The 17,411-nt window shown below is 34.8% G+C and overlaps 1 protein-coding gene and 1 non-coding gene across 4 annotated transcripts in view; one reads left to right on the forward strand and one right to left on the reverse strand.

The window, feature by feature from the left end:
* cntn5 (contactin 5) overlaps positions 1–17,411 on the reverse strand; it is a 382,381-nt gene that overhangs the window by 194,346 nt on the left and 170,624 nt on the right. The window lies entirely within an intron of this gene.
* Positions 5,429–5,503, forward strand: trnaa-agc (transfer RNA alanine (anticodon AGC)). The gene has a single exon. It is a non-coding gene; the product is annotated as a tRNA-Ala (tRNA).

A 17,411-nucleotide genomic window follows, 5' to 3' on the forward strand; every position in this document is an offset into this window, starting at 1 on the left:
TAAATTCCATCTTTACCAGCATACAGCAGTTCAGTTCATTGTTACCCGAAACCATTGTTTTTTTTTTCTTTTTATTAATATTTTACATAATATAACAACACTTTTAAAAGAAAAAAAAAATGAAAAAAAGATGTCTTGCTCCAACAGAGCCCCCACCCCCACTGCACCATTATACCCTATTGTTATTTATAAGCATACACATACACATAGATACATATACACGCGTTCATTCATATATTATAGATATATGTACAATGAACCAGAATAGATTTAAAAAAAAAAAAAAAGGGAGGGAAAGAAAAGAGAAAAAAATGACATCAAAATTAAGCAGAAAATATTAAATTTGGATCCAGTTCTATGTATGTCAGCACTGGCTGCCAAATAGAGAAAAAAGTTTGACTGCAGCCTTTAATGGAGTATCGAATCTTCTCTAATGCAAGGTGGTACATGAGATCCATAATCCATTGACTAAAAGTAGGTGGATATTTGTCCTTCCACTTACGCAATATAAGACATCTAGCTATTAAAGTTGAAAAAGAAATCATGTTTTTTGTATTATTATCTAAACAGAGTTCTGTAGTTAAACCAAATATTGCAATACTAGGGGAAGGATCAATAGATAAGTACAGGACTTCAGAAAGAAAATTAAATATTAATTGCCAAAAATTAACAAGCTTATAGAACATGACCAAAACATGTGTGTATGATTAGCTATCTCTGAAACCACTGTTTACATGAACATTCACACATAGCATTACAAACTTTGAACAGCTTTGAATCAAAAATCAAATAAACAAAATGACGAAGAACAAAAAAACAGTGTAGTCATTAGATGCCATGTTCAGTACAGCAGCATCACATATTTCTCAAATCAATTAATTAGCAGAGATTATTACTCCTGCGCAATATTAACAATATCTTATCCACCTTTTTTCCACGCCCCCTTTGCGCAAATTATAGGAGTAACTTCCATTTATACTGTAAACAATCAGCAAAAGCTTCGTTCTATGAATGCAATAAGCAGTAGGCTCATTAGAAAAAATATGGCTAATCCAAAGTGGTTCAAATGACGATGGTACGACTGTGCGTTTATGTGCTTTCAGGAAACAGTCATGACTAATTGAATAGTTTCTCCAACAATGTGCCATACCATGGTTCAGTAGTTAATCAGCAAGTTACAGCATTGTATGGGAAATGCACCCCAGAGCAGTAGCCGTACTAGATACTAGATAGTAGTCAAATTACTGTAGCCTACTAAGATAAATATTTTAGTCATGTGGGAAAAAGCTGCAGCTTCAGCAGTGTTTGCTGATTTTGGCAATTTCAGCCCTACATTGATGGAGAGTGTGTGAGTGGAGAGCATCTGTGCAGGTGAGAAATGAAAGCCCATACATCTCCATTGACAGATTTATGTGGATTGTATTGACATGAATGGTGCAAAGAACACTTGATTGTAGCTTCTGTCAGCTGCTGGATGGCCCTTGATTCGTTTTAGAGTGGTTTGCTGGAGTTCTGGCTCTGACTCTTTTCAGATGAGCTGCATATGCAGTGTAGTTTACTTATAATGTACGCTGTGAACCCAAATGTTCTACAGTAGGTTCACATAATTAGTCATTATTAAAAATAATGGTAACACTTTAGAATAGGGAACACTTATTCACTATTAACTACGACTTTTCCCTCAATAAATTCCTAATTGGCTGCTTATTAATAGTTAGTAAGGTAGTTGTTAAGATTAGGTATTGGGTAGGATTAGGGATGTAGAATAAGGTCATGTAGAATAAGGAATTAATATGTGCTTAATTACTACTAATAAATGGCTAATATTCTAGTAATATGCATGCTAATAAGCAACTAGTTAAGAGACCTTAAAATAAAGTGTTACCAAAATAATAATATGCAAATTCAGTCTAATGTTGTGTGATATACATATCTTGTACGGACTGAGAAAACCTTGGCATCCTTGCCATCATTTATTTGTTTATTTTAATATGAGGAAGTGTTTTTAAGGCCTATTTCATTCCTCATAGTGAGTTTCCTCAAGTTTGCATAATTTGAACTATAATATCACATGACAGTAATGCATTAAAGGTGGCAGAAATCGCAATGCTTAATTATATAAGCAATGGATCAACACCTCTCCCTAACAATCTTCCAAACACTTACATTCAAATCTCACACTTACATTACAGATTTCAGGACATAAACTTAGCTGGAAAACTACCAAACGAATGTGAACAGGAGGTGAGAATATGGTTGTACAATCTATAATTACTGTTAAAGTATTAACACTTTATTTAGATAAAGTCCTCAAGCACCAATCAATAGCTTGAAAACCTACTCAATGTCTGTCTGATGCCGCAGGACAGACTCTCCACGATAGCACATATTCATAGATTCTCTGTCTCCAGGGGCTGAATGGGTCGAGTGTGTATGTGTGAAATCATTTCCTATGGACACACACTCATTAAAATCTAATGCAAACACGCATCCAGCTCCAAGTAGGATTTGACATTTAATTTGGACCTTTCCATATTAATAATGTAGCATGAAATTGTTGATGTTTGACTGATGGCGGGGAAATCGAAACCAATTCAGTGATCTAATAAAGCCAGCTGGCCGAAGCTTCCTTTCTAAAATTACCCACAAGGACCCAGGGGTACCGTGCGATTATCCCAAACCGCAACGATGATGAAGCCACGCGTGGAGAGGACCTGACAGTCAGTCTTGTTGTCTCAATGGCCTGCTTTAAGAGACTTTGGCAGGGAAGGCTTGACAGATACAGTATGTCTCATTTTGATGAGAAACGAATGAAGATGCAAATAATCCACTGCGTATCTATACATAGATATCACATTAACAGCTGCTCCTATGGGCCGCTAATGTATATGTAATTCTATATGCAATATTGGAATGGTTATAGCTGGTCCATGAATATTTAATATTGGTTGGAGCTTCTTTATGAATTTTACTGATCATCAGATAACCCTATAGCCAATATTGCTCTAAGCTTCTAATGAAAGCAGTGAAATGATTACATGTGATTTGAATCATAAAGCATAAACCAATCAGTCAGCCATGAAAGGAAATTGATTAATTAAAAAAAATATTGAAATCATGTTTATGCAATATATATTCAAATCACGTGTTTTCTGTGTGTGTTTTCAAAATTTTTGGTCATAAACTATGTGATTTGAATTACTACATAGTTTATTATAGTATATACTGTTTATTTCACAAATCTGTTTATTTATTAATGTTTATTTCAAAGGTTATCCTATTTCATCTTGAACCTGTCTTAGTTGTTCTTACTATAATAGGCTGCAGAATTGTGTGGCATTTTCAAAAATGTATTGTTTTTTAATGTGTCTGACGAGAAGTTGACCATTCCAAGATGGCGTGTCTGAAGCAGTCATACAGTATGTAGTATCTACTGTACATATATATATCTATGCCCATTTGTATACAGAACTAAATTCTTATGCCACACATTCAAGATCTGCTGGGTCCAAACCTCCGTTACTATTTTGGAAACATTGTGTTAGAACTATATAAAAAGTTGAGAGCAGATACATCATAATAGATTCACTAGAAATTTCTAAAAACGTGAGATGATGCGTTCCATACTTCCAACTAGATGCTGCTTCTAAATACTTAAAAAAATAGCAAAGTGGCAACTAGAACAAGGTTATTGCTTCATAGAACAGGACCAAATTGCTTTAAATGACCGCAGCAGTAATCCAGTACTGATTACAAGTGTCATTTTACATGCACATGGTGAAAGACTCGGTGTGACTTTAGGGGTCCATATTAAGCTAATCCAAAATGCGTGATTGACAATCTAATTCATTTCAGCATTAGCATAGCCGTGTAGAAATTAGCCTCCAATTACCACACTCAGTTAAGTGCCAGAAACTGATGAATGTGGGTGTTGTATCTGGCAAGTCATTCATACTCTCCTCGCATGTCCTAAGCTCAGGAAAGATCAGGGTGAAATTTGAATTATGATCTAATAAAGTTGTATTAGGATATTATTTTATGCATAACAGCAGTAATGAATTGTAATTTCCCATGCAACTAAATGGCAAGCAGTTCCCTTCAATAAGAATTTTTTTTTTTTTTTTTTTTTTTTAAGATGGAAAAATGGCATAATTTAATGACCTCATAATTTAATGCATCAAGCTATATCAATGTGAAATTACATAGTTGTAAAACAAACCAAGATTCTTGCAAAATGTATGACACTTTATCCTAGAAACAAGTATAATGAACTATGCAAAAAAAAAAGAACAGACAAACACACGCACACGCACACACACACACACACACACACACACACTTTTCAAATGTCTCCAGCATGTTTTGATTTATTTTTAAATCAGCCATAATTCACCTCTCTTGCACATTATCATAACTGTTTTTGGAATATTACAACTAAAAACATTGACATAATACACTCATTGGCATCAAGCACTTCACTGAATACTAAGAAATAAATGATTATAACCTTATAATCCATCTATTTTTAAATCCACATCATTTGAATATCACAACATCAATGTCTGTTAAAAAAATAATGTGCATGATATATGGTAGTATTACAGTTTTGTTTTTGTTTTTTTTACACACAAAATCTTTACTTGTCAAACTATTTCTGAAAGCTGACACTCAAACACCAGAACCACACACCAAGTCTGCAAAATCATACACTAATTCTTGCAAAACACAACACACAATTCTCTATGTAACACACAGATATCTAATATAATATTATGGTAAAGGTGTTTGCAAATGTTTGCTTTTGAGACGTGTTTGTGATATTTTGAAGATAGATATATGTGAGGCAAGTTGCATTTTGTGTGTGTAATTCTTGGATTTGCGTGTAAAGTTTTGAAAAAAAGAGGCAAATTTTTGAAAATGTGAATAAGCAGTTTAAAAAAACAAACAAACAAAAAAAAACATTGTTGTACGTTATATTTTGACAGACATCGTAATGCATGAACTACACATTCGGATAATGATATGCCTATTGTATTTATTTATTTTAAAATTTTGGCACTAAATGAACCGTTAAATGAGTAATCTTCAGATGTGTCCGTTCTTCTTCCGTAATCTTCTGCACGTTTCGCCGCAGTTTCATAGAGAAACGTCCACTGAGTGGTGCTAAAACACGGGTTCAATACGTAAACCCTGGAACATTTTTATTAAGTTGATAAAGGTATGTGTTGCTGTGTTTTTATTACGTTGCTTCAGGTACGTATTGCGGCGGATCAGAATTCAAATATCCGGGGACCGTCGCTAAAAATTAATTCTGTATCATCTTGGAAATATGCCCTACATCAAACCCAACCCTAAACATACCCGATAGTGTTAACAAATGCAAAACGGATATAGAAACGCATTTGTTGATGCAACCATGCTATTTGACGCTTTCCTGTAGCTCAAATAGTAGAGCATGGCGCTAGCAACGCCAAGATCATGGGTTCGATTCCCAGGGAAAGCAAGAGCTGATCAAATGTAAAAACTGTAACTTGAATGCAATGTAAGTCGCTTTGGATAAAAGCGTCTGCTAAATGCATAAATGTAAATGTAAATGTAATGAACTTCCTTATATGCAGATTTGAACTGTTTTGTCGAACCGTAGTTACACGGGATTCGAACCGGAGCTCCTCAGCTCTTAAGTTCGTCTCTGTACTCCGTGAGCTACTGAACAAACCTACAAACATGAAGCTGGATATGTGTGATGCTAACATTCAAAAGGATCAGTTTTCACCACCTTCTCAGTTGTTTAAAAGATTAGGACAATAATCAAAGTTAGATAAAATGTTTAATTTTCTAATAAAAATGATGATTTTTTACATGATTTGTTACATTTATTTGCCCCTTTGCAGATTTTGAGCCATATAGAGACATGGCTTGGCCAAGTGTTATGCTAATTAACAGCAAACACACCTTTATAATAATATATTTAACTGTAGGGTAAGCACAAATGCTCGTCAGCCCTCATAAGAACACTTGTACATGTGTTGTACTAAATATGACTCAGTAACGTTGTAATGCGTCATACTGCAGGGCAGCAGTGGGTTACTAAAGCAACACTGACTCCTTGTACACTCAGCACAGTATGTAATTAGCTAGGTCAAAGTTCATAAAGCAGAGAGTCGGAACAAAAGAGGGTCCTAACAGGTAGTGAGTGTTTGACGTTCGTAGACAGCTGTGCTATTACAGCAAAATGCTGACACAGGTCTGGCTCGTCTGCGGAGACCTCTCTATCTGGTTCTTAAGTGTGCCTTTTATTAGAGCGGTGGTTACTGACTGATGCTATCAGAGCTGGAGGGCACACTGCAGCAGGGGAGGGGAGGCAGACAGACCTGTTGTGCAGATGCACACCATTTGAGTCAGTGGCCAGAGTCTGGCCGAGCGGCTGGGGTAACAGGTTGGGTACATTTCAAGAAAAGCTGGCCAAGCTTGCTGGAGTGTGTTCTGCTTCACCGTTGAATACATATAGATTCTATTCAGCATAGCATGACTTGCAAGATCCTTTAAACACTTGCAACATTCCTATTAACCAAACATGCCCTCTGATTTTAGGGGTAAAAGTGTATGAAGCTATATGTACTGTATGAAGCTCATTTTACAAAGAAGTCAAACTAAACAGCTTTCTGTTGGTCAGTGTGATTAATTCCTGACCAACTTAAACATGAGTAAAATCTGAAGGGGAAATTTTATTTTTTTGCCTGAAACTCCTGATTGCACAGGTTTCTATTGAAGTGGCTAGATTTTGCCCATTCAATTTTGCTGGGAAACAGTATATGTGACAGCACATTCACAATATGATTGGTTGCTAGAAATGTAGTGTCCACCTTGTTGAGTCTGAGTCAAGTCCTAGTCTCTTTTTCAAACCCAATTGAGTTTGAGTAGGGCGATGCTATTGCTATTTTTTTTGTATCTGTCATGTTACACGTCATGTGGATTCTTCTGTAATCGGAAGAATTTATGCACCCAAAGTGTCAGAGTCCAGGTATAAATCCACCCGTTCAAGTTCATTCATAACTGCACTCTAAGTCCAAGTCCCACAACTCTATAGAAATGTTTATTGTTGAATCTTACAAAGAAATAGGATGTATGTATGTATGTATGTATGTATGTATGTAAGTTTCTTTCTTCCTTCCTTTCTTTCTTTCTTTCAACAAGATGATAAATATAAATAATTGGTAACATTTTAGAATAAAGCTACATTTGAATCCTTAGTTACTACATTATAGCAACATGAACTAACAATGGAAAAACTTCTCAAGCCTCTACTATTAGCTTACTGATTGTTTTGTGTATGATTAAAAATCAAACATCATCTGTTATTATCATTAAATGGACCTGAGCTAACACAAACTAAAAATGAACAGTTGTATTATTATTATTATTATTATTATCTAACATTTACAAAGATTAATAAATACTGTGTTGTTTGTTAATACATTAACTAGTGTAAACTAAAGGGTCCTTATTGTAAAGTGTTACAAAATAATTTCTATTTTAAATTAGTTTTTATTTAGTATTATAAGTGATTAATATTAAATAATAGTAAATATTTAAAAAGTTAGCAAGTAAGTAAATATTAGTAAATAGAAAATGTTTTAAATAGTTTACAATGTAATAATTGTTTTTACATTAACAATGTTGTTGTTTTTTTGTTGTTTTTTTTTAATCACAGTAATTTGATTTTTATGAATAAGTGTGCTTAATAATCACATAAACAAAATCTCAATTTAAAATTAATTGTAATGGTCCTTAAAACAAACAAACAAACAAACAAAAAACTTAATTTCTGCATGCAATAACACAATACAAAATAAATGTTATACTGCATTGAAAGGTTATGATATAGTTTGCAGAATCTTCAAAGCATACAATACAACACACTTAGCAATATTGCAGTTGTTAAAATGGGAGGCAGCGTGTGTGTTGTTGGGACTAATAGTATGATTGAAAGAGACAGGGAAACAGAAGAGAATACATGTGAGAAAGAGGGAGAGAGAGAAAGAAAAATAAATAAATAAAGAAAGGCCAAGCCCAGTGCAACAAACAATCAGTGCTGTCAGCTTTAAACAACTATCCCTCCATGCAACGGCCTGGCCAGATCAAAAATCAATGAAGAAAAAATGGACTCAGCAAAAACAAATTAACTGTACCAGCCATTCAGCTACTTTGTAAACTTGATAAAACAACTCAAATCCTTTGAGAAAACAGCAAATGTACACATAGAGATGAAGTCAGCACCTCATGGCTAACAATATGAACTCATAAACATTCACTCATTCACTTGATGGAAAAATGCGCCTGGTGCGACATTCGTGCAACATTATATTATGTTGCTTGTTGCATGCTTCACAATACTTTAAAAATCAGTTGTCTAATGAGTGTTGCAAAAAGCAGGTTCAGTTTTATCTAGAACATGAACGTGAATCTGGCGACATTTTATGGTGGTTGTCGTATGTATTGTGGCAGTTTGGAAATGAAATGTCTGGTGTTTAGCACTAAAAGGTTAATGCTCTAACATGTTTGAAAATAACACACCTATACTACAATTACCCTAAACTTTACCCTAAACCGAAAAAAATAAAATAAAATAAAAATAAAATGCATTTGCTGAAGCCATGACCATAGCCAGTGTTTAAAAATCAGTGAGGTCTGGGGTGGGGTTAAGAATTGTGCTATAATTACCCAAATGCAACTCTATATACACTAAACACTTTAAAAGAGACAGGTATGTGAAATATGTTTTCTCTGTTTTGAAGGTATGAACATTGTTAAAATACCATATTTATTGCATCAAAAATTATTAATACTTTACTATAGGTTAGGGGTGGATAATTGTATCTGTTGTTCAATAATCATTGCTATGCCGGCGCCAATAGCCTCGCGGTTAGTGCGCCGACATATATCGCAATTGTGCTCCTGTCATTTCTCTACTGTCCTGTCCAATAAAGCATAAAAGACCATAAAAGTAACTTATAAATAAATAAATAAATAAATAACCATTGCTATATAGATGATAACTTCGTATATGCTGACTTTATCATGACTTTGTGAAAAATTAACTAATATACTTAATGAAATAGAATAGACTTATTAATGGCTAGTGTTTGCATAGCCTATTTCATTTCATTCTGTAACCTATTTGTTCTACAAATCTGTGTACTAGAGTTAAATGCTAGTGTTTTTGATAAAGCTGATAATGTTTTTCTGACAAATAATATCATGGTATTTTTTGCATTTGCCTTATCGAATGTGGAACTCGGTGACCTTTTGCTTTTACTATGACTCATGTTTTATGGAACCTGTATCCGAGCCCCTCCAATTACAAGTGCACTGTTGCACCAGGTGAGTTATCGAACAAGTTTACTAAAGTATCAGACAAGCCACACTGATAAAAAATTATTTTGTGGTAAAGTAAATAATACAGAAAAACTCATTTCTACATTAAATAATTTAGTTCAGGCAAGAATAAAAAAGTGTAAATTCAATATTAGTACTCAATTTAACCCTTAAAGACCTAGAACCTGTACTTTTCTTAATTTTTTTTCAGATCTATTCTAGCAGTCAGCATCAAGAGCCATATATCATTATGAACAGGAGAACTTTAAGTTTCAGTCTAGCTAATTTAAAGTCCCAATTTTCCCTTTGTTTTCTCTAAGAATGAACAAATTTTCAGAATTTTCAGAAAAACGCAAGCAATATTTTTTTTTACTGTGTACTCAAACAGAAACTCCTGAAGTTTGGATTTTTTTTTTTCTTTAAAAGTTGTATCTGTGTGTTTTACACTTCCAAATAAAATTGTCTACATATAACATTCCCCAAGCAAGTTATAACCATTTATTACAATATTGTTGTAGGTGCTTTTCAGTGAAAACAGATCTATTTCCTTTACTAACAATATAGATATATCCAAAAGAAACATTTAGGGAGTAAAGAAAATGGAAACCTTGTTATATAATAACGAAACACAGTAGAAAAATATATATATATATTAGTGCTGGGCAACGATTAATCTAGATTAATCTCATCCAAAATAAAAGTTTTTGTTTATATAATATATCTGTGTGTACTGTGAATATTTATTATGTGTATATAAAGACACACACATACAGTATATATTTTGAAAATATTTACATGTATTTACATGTATATATTTATATTAATATAATTTATATGATATTTAATATATTTAATATATAAACAACACATTTTTCTTAAATATATACATAAATGGGTGTGTATTCATATATACATAATAAATATACACAATACACACACATATATTATGTATACAAAAACTTTTATTTTGGATGAGATTAATCTAGATTAATCGTTGCCCAGCACTAATATATATATATATATATATATATATATTTTAGAGGTGGCACGGTACATGTATTCGTACCGAACCGTCACGGTACGGACATCTCGGTTCGGTGCATGACGTCTTATGACGAATACAGGCAATTCACCCCAATCCAGAAGGGGGCGCCCGCAGCAATGCAACACTGTTTGATAACCGTCAGCGCCAGCAGAAGAACAGCGAATGCCACGAGTTGCGCACTTGAAAACAAAGCCCCCTAGACAGTATGTGCCGATTCTTGACAAAGGAGTATGATTGTGACTGTTTGTGAAATGGGGCTTTGTGCTCGTGTATCCTACCTCTGTCATTCGGGCACAAATCCAAATATTCCATAATATTTCCATATTTGCGATGTAACATATCCGAATGCAAAAATATTATTTATTATGTAAATTATAGGCTTTGTACTTCAGTCGCATTCCAACGGTGACACAGAGGTGCGCGCGCTGATGTTTGGTTCACTGTATTGTATTTTGATAAAGTACCAACTGCGCTGTGAAGTTAGCAATGCTGGAACTGATGTGTTTTTGTGTGTGTGTGTGTGTGTGTGTGTGCGCTCCAGCGCGATTATACCTTGTACCAGCAAAATCAACTTTAAACACTTATTGTCTTATTAAAGGGGTCATATAATGGTACATGCACTTTTACAAGTTGATTGTACTGAAATGTGTGTTAGCAGTGCCTGTACACAACCATCATAAAATGATAAAAATCCATCCAGTGTTTTTTTTTTAATCTCCTTATTTGTTTTACCCTGTCTCAAATCAAGCCGTTCGACCGTGTGGCGCCACACGGTCGGACGCTCCCACGATGGTTGATTGACAGCAGTGTTTCAACACAGACCCGCCCTTGCTCGTGAGCGAGCTGTCAATCATAGTCCGCGCGTCATTGTTGATATACGCTGGAGCTGTCAGCTGTCCTGAAAAAAGAATCGGTACCAACTATTCGTGTTCCTGCTGAACCTCCAGAAGAAGTGAGTGTACCGTTTAATTAACCTTTATATTAATCTTTATATTAATCTTTGCAAATCGCTAGCACGCTTCACGATGTGGCTAATGTTTACATTCAGGGTACATGCATGTTTTCTATTTACGACGTTCTCAATATAATTAATAATCCCACGTTTATAATGAACAAAACGTTATGGTTATTGTGTTATTACAAACTGTGTACGCAGGTATTAACATGGTAACACTACACTAAGTTTACTTTTGTAGATGGTTTATAACGGTGTCTGTTAAGAAGTAATGTAAAAAATTTAAATAAATAAAAAACAGTTATAACTGCATGAAAATTAATGGTTTCCGCCCTGAGAGTTGTACCTAACACTGCATAGATAACGTTACGCATCACTGACAAGCCTACATTTACCGAATTTATTTTTCACGACCATTAGCTGTAACATCAATCTGTCAATGAACTAACGTATCAGTAAACACATAGCGTTCGTATCTCACTACTCTACCTGACAGTACACACAAAAATAGATAAAAGTGACATTACGTTAACCAACCATTCAGAAACGTCCCGTTTGAGTCTTAATTGTCGAACTTCTTCGGGGCCGTCATCCTGTTCCGGGTCCGACTCGGTTCAATTGATATGGTTGCACAGTATCCTCAGAGACTCCGCTGCCATTCTTCAAAATATACCCTCAACTGTTGTCAAGGCAACACTCCACGTGTGTTGTGTCAAAAACGCCCCACAGAACAGAGGGGCGGGGCGAGCAAAGCTCATTAGCATTTAAAAACACACGCACTAAAACCGTGTGCTGAAAACAGAGCTGTTTTTGAGCAGGTAAAATGAGTGTTTTCTTACAATACTAATGAGAATTTTTAATTAAAGTATATTACAAACTTTCAATTTAGACCCTAAAGAATCATATTAGCTTGTACAAAAATGGCATTATATGACCCCTTTAATAATCACTATATAAAAGGTTTGCTTTTATTTGTGTACACTCACAATGAAAACAAAACAGATTTTAGATATATAACGTAATAATATTTAGTATTTTCACATCTAGATGGAAAAAATTGTAATTTGCACTACTGTCTGTTCAAAATAAATGAAAAGAAACTGAGCATAGTAGATTTCTTTTTTCCCCTGTTGTACCGAAATCGTATCGAACCGTGACCCCCGAACCGAGTGCGTGCCGAACCGTGAGATCTGTGTACCATGCCACCACGAATATATATATATATATATATATATATATATATATATTGTCAATCGATTAAAAAATGTAATCGCATTAATCACAGTCACGAGTGAGATTATGAGATTAATAATACACTTTTACTCAGAACTCACTTCAAACCACCATCGAGTGTTTGTAATAACGTCCTTTTGCGATCACGTGGAATTTGGTCGTTTACTGTTGTTAAAATATGCTATTTATAGCCTTTTATATCGTTGCACAAATTAGCATTTCAGATCTACACATTCAATCTCAAGAAAATCACATACAGACCATATCAATTGTAATTGTGTGTTTATTATCTTATATAATCTATAGTGGCTGTTGTCATGTTTATTTCTGCTATGTAAAAGCCTTATGTGTGCTCTGGCTGAAACTCACGTTATTTGTGATGTTACAACCGCCTCTCCGTTCTTAAGTTGCCAGGGATACATTCCAAGTATAATACACATTAGTAAAAGGATCTATTTTCATTTTTATTTGTCCATATACACTTTGAGGGGCCGCGGAACATTAAAAAAGTAGCCCAAAAAACCGCAACCCATGGCTCTGTAATTTTTTCTCGCGACTGTATTTTCAAATTAGCCCACTTGTGCCGTTACCCTGGCAACACTGGTGCTGTACCCTCATCACACAATGATAGATAGCCTTCTGCGCTGCGATGACGGGAAGAAGTTGGGGTCAAACCTTATCAAACGGTTAAAATTAACTCGTTAATATTTTTTTGATTAATCGCACGCGTTAACACCCCTAATATATATATATATATATATATATAATTTTTAATTTTTATTTTTTCCAGAAAAAACAACCTGATCTCACAGAATTCCGTGTAATGTTCACGGACTTAATTAACCTCCGAATCTGTGGTGGCATCACGGATTCGCCGAAAATTCCGTGATGGGCTTACAGAAAAAATTCCGTGATGGGCTCACAGAAGTGATACCAATGTAAGTCAGTGACAGGCATCAGCCGTGCTCCACGCACGGAAACCCTTAGCATCAATATGCCGACGCGATACTGGGAAATTGATCGTCATCATTATTCTTCAGAACTGGGTAGGTTTAGGGTAGGGGTGGGGTCAGGTACTCCAGTGAAAGTATAACTGCATCAGAGTCACTCTTTTTACGTGGTCCGATGCAGCGCTGGTGTTGAACCAGTGAATCCGTGCATGGATCACGGCTGATGCCTTCTGTGAGCCCATCACGGAATTTTCGGCGATTCTGTGATGCCATCACAGATTCGGGGTTAATTAAGTCCGTGAACATTACACGGAATTCTGTGAGATCAGGTTGAGAAAAAATTATATTTTCAATCTGAGTATGAACAACAAACACAAACAGTGCAGCATGTTGTGAAAAAAAAAAATATCTTGTGCAACAAAAATACAAGCAGTGCAAATGATTCACAAACTACACACAAAATGGTTGAGAAATATATAGAGTGCAATAGAAAAAAAAGTGTAAATGATCTTTATGAACTATATAAGTATTATTGACATAATAAAACAGCCAAATGGATCGATTTGCTGGTTGTACTCTGCGTCAGAATTGATTTTACCGGGACATCGCCTCGTGACGCGAATACCTAAATTCCAGTGCTTTATCTGATATGTACCGCTTTTTCATCCTTGCTTTTGGTTTATCTTATGCCAAAGTGCCCTGTCCTGTGTTTTTCTGGGCTTTTTCAGAGAGTGCTCTCATGCAAATGTGTTATTTTGTGTTTGTTTTCATGTACACACGACACACTTTACTTTCACTTTGCGTTTGCTCAAATTCCCATAGAAACACACTAAACAATGGTTCAAAAGAACAAAACCTATGTTTATTGGTTGAATATGTGACAGTTTGAACCAATCTGGGCAGGGGGGTGGGACTTAGCATCAACAATCGTTCCTGTTTGGCTCAGAGGGAAGAAATGCATTGGTTTCTTCTGACTACTCAATGTTGTCAAAATGTGATGATGTAATCACGTACGCTACGAAGCCTCTGAATATCCAACTGAGACAAATGCGATCTCTCCGAAAACGGAGAATAAAGCATTTAGATAAGATTAGCGGTTCAAAAGTTATTAAACATTTAATAACAATAGTTATATTTAGCTGCAGGCGACTGTCTTGGTTTTTGAGGGTTAAGCTTGTAGACTTTAAACTTGTAACTTATATGTATAGTTTACTTGGAATTGTTTGTTATTTTTACAAAGATTGTTTAAGTAAATATCAAAGTCATGATCCCATTGTTCCCATCATGCACTTGGGAATGAATAATTAATAAGGTTAAATGTTTTGCTGTTTTCAAGATGTATTTACACTGTTTTATGGTTGCTTTTGTTGTTAGGTTAAGTAACTTGCTGTTTTGTGACATCTAGAGTAGGGCTGAAACGATTAGTCGACATTATTGACAACAATAAAAAATTGTTGACAAATATTTTTGTTGTCGAGTAGTTGTTTGATCTCATATGACCAAATGTAAGAACCTGCAGTAATGCTGTTTGACCAGTGTGGCGCTGTAGCACAATAATGTAATTCAGCCCTCCTGGCAGTGTTGCCAACTTAGTAACTTTGTCATTAGATTTAGTGACTTTTCAGACCCCTCTAGCGACTTTTTTCCAAAAAAGTGACTAGCGACAAATCTAGCGACTTCTTGGACAACCTTAGTGAGCCTCTGTGATCGCTGGTACTGCCGCAACGGCGTGAGGTCAGCGCGCACGCACCTCTTTCTCTGCGTCTGCTCTGTTCAGCGAGCGACTGGTTAAAAGCGTTATGGTTAAAACAGATATTATGTTGCTTCTTAAATTTTACATGCAAATATAGCCAAAATCGCAGAACAGGAATTGTCTTTGTCTTGTCTTATCTTGTGTGTATTATTTGATTTCATCAGACGGCTCAATTATAAATTAGGATTGTTGTGCAGACTTCTTGGAAGGGAGAGCTGGTTATGTATTATTAAAGGGCTGCATTTCATTTATCCCACTGACTGACAACAGAAACAGTAAAATATATAAAGGAAAACAGTTGTATTGAGAATTTGGCTGCATTAAAATACAGTATGAGCACAGAGAGACGAACAAATGTAAAAGGCAATACGACGCGATGACGTCATGAATATGCTAATTAGCATATGACGTCATCTAGCGACATTTAGCGACTTCTCAAACTGGCTTTAGCTACTTTCCATCAAAAGAAGTTGGCAACACTGCCTCCTGGATGCAATTCAAGAGAAGAAGACACACACAGCGCTTCAGAGCAAATGCAGAGCGGTGTTTGGATGAATTGCGAGCTTTCCTCTTAGTAATGACAAACACAACAAAAACCGACTGCAGTGTGAAAGCAGCAGTTAAAAATGCATCTGATTACAGAGATGTGGATGTTTGCATGAGCTCTGCAGTTCAGTACTCCAGTAAAGTCCGGTCACATCATGTTTATTTATATAGTACTTTATGCATTAGATAGCCTTAATTCAAGCAGTTTTACAGTATTAAACATGAAAAACCAGAGTCAGCGTCGCTTTCCGTTAGAATTACAACTTGATTTTCTGTTATAAAGCAGCTCTCCATTGTGGAGCTAGCTAATGATAAAATATTTTTATTAGTGGGAAAAAAACAATATATATGTGTGTGTGTGTGTATATATATATATATATATATATATATATATATATATATATATGTTTCATTAAAGTGATAGTTTGGTTTATAGAGATCAAAGCTTGATCTAGCTCAGGACTGTTTTGGTAATCATAACCCTATAAGGTATTTTAAGACATTATGTTGTGAATAAAAAAGTTTATCCAAAATGTCTTATCACTTATCTTTATTTTGTTTCTTATCCTTTTGACTTACAAAAGGAGATGTTAGGCAGAATGATGTGTCATTCAGTTACTTTTTCATGTAGCTAATTAAATGGTGAGAGAGTGTCTCTGTCTGTCATCTCATTTTGTGTGCCAACTTCATCTCATTTTATAATGAATTGGTAACACTTTACAATAAGATATCATCCGTTAACATTAGCTAATGTATTAATTAACATGAATGAACAATACATTTATTATGTATTAATCTTTGTTAATGTTGGTTAATAAAAATACAGTAAAAATACAGTTGTTCATTGTTTATTCAAGTTAGTTCACAGTGCATTTACCAATGATAAAAAACACAACTTGTGATTTTTATAAATGCATTAGTAAATGCTGAAATTAACATTAATTAAGATTAATAAATGCTGTAGAAGTACTGTTCATTCTTAGTTCGTTAACTAAGGAATCTTATTGTAAAGTGCTACCAATTCATTTTATAATAACTGTAATTACATATGATTTTCTAAAGCTGAATTGACCTTTATTTATGTTAGAATATGTATAACTTAATATTTTAACTAATTGCAAAAGCTGAATAATCAAAGTCTACTGCTTAATCTGTGAAATAATCGATGATTAGTCAATTAAAGGGATACTCCACCCCAAAATGCAAATTTGGTCATTAATCACTTACCCCCATGTCGTTCCAAACCCGTAAAAAAGCTTTGTTTGTCCTCGGAACACAATTTAAGATATTTTGGATGAAAACTGGGAGGCTAGTGACTTTCCCATTTACTGCCAAGTAAATTACACTGTCAAGGCACAGAAAAGTATAAAAAAACATTGTCAAAATAGTCCATCTGCCATCAGTGGTTCAATCTGAATTTTAAGAAGTGACGAGAATACTTTTTGTACGCAAAGAAAATAAAAACAACAACATTTATTCAACAATTCGTCTCCTTTCTGTGTCAGTGTAGCTCCATTTTGAAAAGCATCCGATGGACGCAAAGTGCGTACGCTA

This window comes from Onychostoma macrolepis, chromosome 18 (genome assembly GCF_012432095.1).
Source record: "Onychostoma macrolepis isolate SWU-2019 chromosome 18, ASM1243209v1, whole genome shotgun sequence".
Lineage (NCBI taxonomy): Eukaryota > Metazoa > Chordata > Actinopteri > Cypriniformes > Cyprinidae > Onychostoma > Onychostoma macrolepis.